The following is a 9,122-nucleotide window of genomic DNA, read 5'->3' as shown; positions in this document are numbered from 1 at the left end:
AATTCTTGCCTCACTATCAGGGCAATCGTGCTTTGAGAAATCGTTAAGAAAAACCAGATTTATGGTCTTGATGGGAAACTAAGATTTGGTCTGAGAAAAAAAAAATAAAATTTGAGATTAGAGTTTATGTGAAATGATCAATTGGAATTTTGATTTTTATCTTTTAAGATAATACTTTTGAGGTTTACTTAAAGTTGACCGTATTGGGTTATAGTTTGACTTTTGGGAATTTTACATTACTACAAGCATTGGGATATGAAACAATATTAATTGGGATCCAGCTTATGCATTACATGTGGATATAAAATTTAAGAAATGATTTATGGGATTTATATTGGATTGATTATGAGACTAGTCTTTATATTAAATGTTCAATGGAAAAGTTGATATTAACTTTTTGGATTTCAGTTAGAGTTACATTATTGGGCTACATTCGGATTCAAAAGGTTTTTATTTGGGTTTTCCTCTCTCATAAGACAAATAGTTTATCAGATTATGATTATGAGATATGCGACTAATGGGTTACAGTAAGTTTTTGCAGAATCAATGATTCTAATAATTTTGGTTCAATTAGAGTGTTATCATTGGATGCAGTAATAAAAACAATAATAAGAAAATATGGCGATGCAAATATAATTGAAAGTATGAGTAAGTCAACACTTTAGTTATTAAGATGTCTGAAAAGAATCGTTAGGATATGATTTAGGAATTTTAGACGATTTTCTAATCATACAGAAAGAGAAGTCACTTGGGAACTAGAATGCAAAATGCGCTTGCAATACCCGTACTTTTTCTTAGACCAAGCCAACACAAGTTTCGAGGATGAAACTTCCCATAAGGAGGGAGGGATGTAAAATCCAAGATTTTTGCATAATCATGATAGTATTTTGTAATTTAATGGTACTAGGATTTGCGCAATCTTTGGATATCTATTTCATTATTTTATTTAATATGTAAGATTTGCAAGTTTATCTAAAGTTGTGTGGATAATTATATCGTGTACAATATTTTGGAGCTCAAGATTTAAGATAATATTGTGCATATACTTTGAACTTGGGATAATAAACAGACCACGATCTAAGAAATTAAATCAGGAATATTTGGATATTAGCAGGTAAAGTTTGGGATATAAATTCAAAGTTGGAAAGATTTTTATCAGATAAAGATATAAGATTTGATATGATATGGATACCATATAAAGATATAAGATTTGATATGATATCGATTCTAGATAAAGATTTGATTCAGAATTCAAACGCGCGATATCACTCGATTACGATAGCAGCCAACCCCTATAAATAGGAGAAGCTCTCATTCAGAGTTTACACCTCATTTACAGATCAAATTTTCGAGTTTTGCTCTCCAATTTTCTAAATTTCTCTCCAAAAATTCTGCACGAGTCATCAAAATTTTGTTCATGTTCAAAAATTCGTTTCGCTCACTCAGGTAGTCGGAATCCGATCTTCACTGTTCAGAATGTGCTTCCATATGTTTCGAATAACATATCCAAATTTTGGCCAAATCCGACGGTTAGTTTTTCGTTTATAGACTTCCCAAGAAAACTGATCCGATTCTAGGCGGGAAACAGTATACCTACGGTTTTTGTCCATAAGCAGATCTAAACGACTATCAAACCCGATCTCCACCGTTCATAATTTATTTGACGTATTTTTGAACGTACTGTAAAATTTTGAGTCCGATCCAACGGTTCAATAAGGCGCAAAGAAGTTTTTCAAGATGGCTGATTTTCCAGACGATGTGATGTTGCGTTTTCGAAGTGTCGGTTGCATGATTCTTCTATGTTTATCGAATTTTCACATTTTCTCCAAGGATCAAGGTAAGTGGGCTTGTTTTAAATGTGTAAGTTTCGGTTATGCATTTCGTGTGTTTTAAAATTCGGTCGAGTGCAAATTCTTCTTCTACCCCTTCTGGTTAAGATTTTTTTGGCATGAGTTAGTTTGACACTGTGAGGATTCAACCCGATATGGGTGGAATTCCAACCATGATATGACCCTCATACGGTGGGGATATTACCGATTCGGCCTCGCCCCCTTAGAGGAGTAAAAATTAGGGACTGATACCAGTAAACCATAGAAAGTTGAGGAATCTCAGTGTCTGGAAAATGTTATGCATGTGATATGAATGATGTTATGCAAGTCATGTGATTTTGAAATTTTATGCATGTTGTTATGTTGTGCTCGAACGGCCCCCACTTGCTGAGTATTTCTCAAAATACTCACCCCTTACTCTACCCTCCCCAGATAAATCAGGAGAAGAAATAGAGAAAGAAGAATCAGACGTCAGTTTTTGGGCTGATAGTAGACGCATGAATAATTTTAATTAAGAATATGTTCTTGTGAGTTTTAATTCAAGTTGTAAACGCTTCCGCAGATTTTTATCGTTTTAAGAGTTACTATTTGTAAAGACGATTTCATTTTTATAGTATTTATGATATATAAAATGGTTTTGATTTATACTATACTACGAGGCTTGTTGTTTAGCAATTATGTGATTGTTGAATAACGCCAGTGTCGACTAACCCCGGTCTCGGGGTGTGACATGGTAGAAGTCCTAGACTAGTTAGGAGTCATATGGTTCATGGGAGTCTCACGCAGAAAACATATAGAACTTGGGTCACTTTCCAGGTAAGTTTGAGCGGGCTAGGACTGGGTTTTTTGGGCTGGGCTTGGTCAGTAGGGTCCCTAGATGGGTTGGCTAGGTTTTGGCTCAAGGTGGATCGGGTGTGGCTCGAGTAAATTAGGAGATGGCTCGGGTGGTTCGATAAGGTGTCAATTTCGAAAATTAAAAGGCTAAAAATGAATCCATGAGCCCACGGGTGTGGCTCATGACTTGGAAGTGTAGAATAAATCATAAAAATGTTATGTTTAAAATTTGGGATCAAAATAACGAGTTTTGGATTTATTCGGGATTTAATCGTCGCACGAAACGTTAATTAAACGAGTTAATTGAAACGCCTAGTTTTATGCGGAATAAAATTATGGAAAATTATATTCAAGTTCAAATAATTATTAGAAGTCTAAGTGTTTAATTTGGGAATTGTATATTAAGTTTTGGTTTAATTCGGGATTAAAACGCAGTAATACGTCTTATTTAAAGATTAATTTAAAAATCATTGATCTAAGCTAAATAAAAATATGAGAAAATTAATGTAAGCTTAAATAATTATTTGGGACATATTAGTGCCAATGGAATTAAGAAAATGTCAAAAACGTGAAATTTTACGCTCAGGGGTAAAACGGTCTTTTTATACCTAAAAATTAGTAAAAGTCATTGCAGTGTCCTGAATGCTGTTTTATATGTTAATATGATTATTTTCAATGATTATGGATGTTTATATGTTAATATGTCAATTTTAAATGTTTATTGATTTTTAAGATATTAATATGTTTAATGTTTTATGATTTAATATGCTAAAACGTTTATTTTAAATGTTTATTTTAAACGTTGATGATGTTAAAATGTTTATTTTAAAAATGTTCATAAATGTTTATGATTTTTAATAAGTTAAGCTATGATTTTTAAATGTCTATGATTTTTATGATTTAAATATGGGCATTTAAAAGACATGTTGCATGCTTGGTTTTAAAATAAAAATGATATTATATGCATGTTTTTATTAAGTGATGATAACATGTTGAAGGACGTGAAGGGATTGTGACTACTATATGTTGGAAATATCGTGAGGGTTATGGTCTCAGTGGGAGCCCGACGATCTTGTTTCCTTGGATACGGATACGAATACGAATACGAATACGTGATACGAATACGAATATGTTAATACGTAGGCCAGGGCCCAGTTGACCGGTGAGAGTGTTCCTGGTATCCCCCGCCGCCCAGTACTGTGGTTTTCTTTAGATGGATCTATCGCCCAATACGATCAAGAATACGAGTCAAAATCATGATCTGAATTCAACATACACGAACATGAATATGAGTACGAGGACATGAATATGGATATGAATATGAATATGTTTATGTTTATATGAAAATATTTATGCATAAGATTATGAAAACGTTTTTATTTAAAGTTTTATACATCATGGAGGTCTTGATGGTTGACTTTGCTGGACTGAAGGTGCACATAACCCGATGACCGACGCGAGTTTTTCGCACTAGTTATGATTTATGATTTCAAGTTATGTTAAAAATATTTTACGAATTTTTATTTATGTTCTGAGAGGTTTTTGAGATATTATAGTATGGGCTGTATTTCTCAAATATATAGTTGGTTGTTTTATTTTAAAATGATGTCCAAAATATTTTATGATATTTTTGGTGGTTCGGCCGATGCTAGGGAGGTTTTAAAAAAAAGTATAGTACTTTTTAAGAAAACGAATAAGCAGACGTTTCATAAACAAATGTGTTTTTTCGTCGCCATAGAATCCTAGGAACGATATGTGAAAATTATGGTGCAAAATGTCAAACTTTAGATGCTATATGATTTAAATTGTCCACAAATCATTGAAATTTGAGTAGAAAATTATGGGGAATTGAGTTGATGTTGAACCAACGTCACATATATTTGAGTTAAGAATTAGGCAAATGAGTTATTGTTGATATTTATTTGTACCAAACACATGCCACAAGAAATAGAATAGTTGGTACAATAAATAAAATTTATTGGGTACCGTATGCCTTAAATGGAGTACAAATTAACGAATTTTAGTAAAACAAATTAAGATGTGTTAAATAGAGTATAAATCATTGAAATTTGAGTATAAAAAAAAAATTTGGTGTTAAATAAACCTCACACATATTTATGAGCAAAATTAGCCAAACGATTCTTAAAAAACGAACAAGTTTTTGTCAACTTTTGTGTCAGTCAAGTAAGTGCCACAAGACATAATTTTCATATTATGTAAAATTATCAATGATCCTATTTTTTGTGACGTTATTTTGGACGCAGTACCTCACTTTCGAAATTTTATAATGTTGTTTTCATATATTTTTTGTTTATCGATGGCTCTATTTTCTGTTGACATTTAATGCCATTGTTTTCATATTTCCTACTCATTGAATATGCACATGAGTTTTGATCAAACGACTTCAATGTCCCTAAGAATTTATGCTCCAATGTCCGGTTTATGTGCTAAATTTCAGACATATTAAACCTAATTTACGATATATCATGCCCAAATTAGCATATTTATGGCAATAATAATGTCATTGGTGTTTTTTGTTTCATAGATAAAATCATGGTAAGAATCATGACAAAAATGAAATTTTTTTTTTTTAACTTTTTACCGATTAAATATGCATATGAGTTTTGACCAAGATGACTTTAGTGCTCCTAACAATTTATACTCAAATTATCCAAGTTATGCGCCAGATTTCAAACATATTATACTGCATTTACAATATATTGTGTTCGAATAAGCATATTTTATGTCAATAATAATATAAGTAGTATCTTTTGTTTCATAGATAAAATTTAGGTAAGAAGCAGTTTTTCTACTTCTTACTCATTATACTATTGCTTACCATGTTTTTATTTATTAAAACAAAAAACACTACCTACATTATTAATGATACAAAATATGCTAATTCGAACATAATAATTTTTCAATTTGGTATAACATGTCTGAATTTGGTATATAACTTGTAAATTTAGCGTAAAATTCTTATGGACAACAAAGTCGTCTTGAACCAAACTTATATGCTTATTTAATGAGTAAAAAATAGTAAAGCAACTTCTTATCATGAATTTTATTTATGAAACAAAAGACACTACATCATTATCACTGACACAAAATATGTTAATGTGAGCATAATATATATTGCCATGATTTTTATCTATAAAATAAAATACACTATGTACATTATTATTGTAGTGCCCAAATTCAGTACACGTATAACCCATGTATTTATTTAATTATTAAAGCATTTATTTAATTTTAAAATGAGCCTTAGTGGTGCTTGATTTATTTAAATTGCATTATTTTTATATTTATGTGACGCACGTTAAAATGCTTTTCGAGTTTCATGTTTCAGGCGATTATCCGAGGCAGGATCGAGAAAAAAAACCGGTGACGATTTTGGCAATTTTAAAAATATGGTATTTTATTTTAAGTTGAGAATGAGACGTTTTAAATGATTTATCTAGTTTCAGCATTTTTAAAGTCTAAATTATTTATTTAAGCGAGTTTAGAATTTTAAAACTTTTAAAGTCTGGCACATGTACATTTTATTTTAAATTGGAGATTTTGTTAAAGTTAAGGGAGAGTTAGTATTTTAAAATTAGTGCTAATTAATAATTAAGCAAATTTTACTCTCCCTAATTTACTAATCACATGCACACACACTAGAAACCGTAAAACACACACACATTCAGATTTTTATTTTTAAAAAAGAGAAAACCTAGGGTTCTTCCCCAAGAGAGCAGCCGCCCCTCCCCTTCGTTTCCATCATATTTTCGTTAGTTTTCTTCAAGGAATTCAGTGCCACGTTCGTCCCGGATCGTCTCTCGCATCCTTCCCGTGTCGGTATCGTCATATCGGTATTTCTAATCATCAAAGGCACATATATTCTGTTATTGCTGCATCGTTCTCGTTATATTATGTGTTGTGTTGTTATTTATGCGTAAAAATACATGTGTGATGTGTAGAAGTTTGAGCAATTATGTTTAGATTACTTTTGAAACTATTTTTTGGATCAAAAATCTCATTTTTGATGTCTTTTCAAATACTGCGATTTTTAAGTCGTGATTCTGAGAAAACTTTCAACATGAAAATCGTATAAATTTTTGATACCTTCGATTTGACAGTAAATTCAAAATATTTTGATAACAATTGAGTGAGTTATAGTGTTTTTCGTAGGACTGCTCAAACTGCATTTTTCAGAAAAATATGTATTGACGTGTTCTTGAAGTTTTATCATTGCAGGCTTCGTTGGGAATCGACGGGTGATCGTTGCTGCGTCTACGTATGATTAGTATGACGTTGGGTTGGTATTTGTTATGCCGGTTTGTGTCGATAGGAACTTGAATTCATTAGAAGTCGTAGGAAATTATTGGTGTCAATTTCCGTGTTTATGAGATTGTATTGTGTTAGGATGGGCGTTGTTGTTTCGGGGTGTTTGCACAGGTTGTATCAATGTGGTAGCACCTTAGGATGGGTCTCGAGGTGTCGGTTCATAGTCCGTACGATCGAGTTTAGAATGTTAAGCAATACATGTATTAAATTTTCGTGGATTTCCAATTTGCGCAGGCACCTTGACCCCGGGACGGACCCTTACACGAGGTCCGTGCCTTTGTTTTCTTCTTGGTGTCAATTTTACGAGCCAACAAGGACCCCCACGCGGACCAGGGCACGAGGTCCGTGCCTTCCCTTTTCTTCACGACAAATTTCACCGCACCTACACGGACCCGGAGCTGGACGTGGGCACGGGGTCCGTGTCCCATCTCCTTCCCGAGTATTTCTTTTGGGCACGTACACGGACCCATACACTGACCCAGGCACGGGGTTCGTGTACTTCATATTTTTGGGAAATTTTATTGTGTCTTTGGAGTTTCATGTCTTGGGTTAGTACGATGATTGAAATGAGGTCAAGTTCCGAGTGTTTTAGAATGTCTTAAGTTATTTATTGAATTCGGTGGTGAGCACGTATACCTACATCTAAGCTATGCAAGTTAAGTATTTAAAATTCATGTTATTATGTGCAGCAGCGGCCCCAAATTAAATCCAACGAATCCCTCAACACCAAGTAAATATGTTGACGTGCAAGAAAATATTTTCAAGTTTTTGAGGTATGCTAAATGTCTTGTGACTAATTTATGCATGGGGTTGGAAAGCGTTAAATCATGAACGAGGACCAACCCACCCCGTTAAAGCATGAACGGGTTTAGATCAGGATTGAAAAGCGTTAAATCATGAACGGGGACCAATCCGCCCGTTAAAGCATGAACGGGGATCTCATGTATATGGCAGTGGATTCGTCCATGTCGGCCCAGTACTGTGGTTTAGTATGATCAGGCGATTATGTTATGGGTCACTTGCTTTGAAACATGCCTCTACGCAAATGATGAAGTTTAAGTATGTTCAAGTATGTACAAGTATGCAAGCATGTTTAAGAAAAGTTTTATGTTTATGGCACGTCTACGTATGTAAGTTCAAGTTTAAGTGTAAGTTCAAGTTTCAAGTTATGTATGACCTATTTTAAAGTTGCATGCGGTTTTATTATGTAGTACTTGTTACTCCCAGTTTATACGTGTTGAGTCTTTAGACTCACTAGACTTGATCGATGCAGGTGATGATGTTTTTGAGGAGACAAGGGGTTGGGACCAAGGAGCAGGCTTGGACTGAGCAAGAGGCTAAACCCGAGGACCGCCCAAGTTTAAGCTTTTATGAAAATAAAATACTTTTGTCAAACTTTATTTTCAGATCTTTTGTTGCAACAACTTTTGAGACGTACAATTTATTTTATCGAATCATTTAAGAAAATTTTTATTTTTTCGCAAATTTCGAATAGTAAAAGTACGGTATGTTACACTTGGTATCAGAGCGGTGTTCTTGTAAAGGTTTATGCCTACTGCTAGTCGCACTCTCCACCTCCTCCACCGCCGGATATGCAAGCTCAGATGATTGCAAGTATGACGCAATTCTTCGCACAGTTTGCGGGGAACCACGCTGCGGCAAATACAGAAGCGAGGCCCAGACCAGAAGTAGTTTATGAGAGGTTAAGACATATGAGCCCAAAGGAGTTTTCTGGGACCACTGACCCGATGATAGCGGAGGGATGGATTAAGTCCATCGAGGTAATCTTCGATTTTATGGAACTGACCGATGCAGATAGGGTCAGGTGTGCCACGTTCCTTCTAACAGGGGACACCAGACTATGGTGGGAGAGTGCGTTAGTGGCAGTCAATTTGCAGGTGTTGCCTTGGAATAGTTTCAAGGAGGTATTCTACTCCAAGTACTTCACTAAAGAAGTACGATTCAGACTGTCCAGGGAGTTCATGACGTTGCGTCAGAGGGATAGCAGCGTTGCGGAGTTTGTGAGAAAGTTTGAGAGGGGGTGTCACTTTGTGCCCCTGATAGCTAATGATGCCCAAGGAAAGCTGAGGCATTTCATGGATGGGTTGCGGCCGATCTTGCGCCATGGTG

This window comes from Primulina tabacum, chromosome 8, assembly GCF_025594145.1.
Source record: "Primulina tabacum isolate GXHZ01 chromosome 8, ASM2559414v2, whole genome shotgun sequence".
NCBI lineage: Eukaryota > Viridiplantae > Streptophyta > Magnoliopsida > Lamiales > Gesneriaceae > Primulina > Primulina tabacum.
This window is presented reverse-complemented; position numbering follows the sequence as displayed.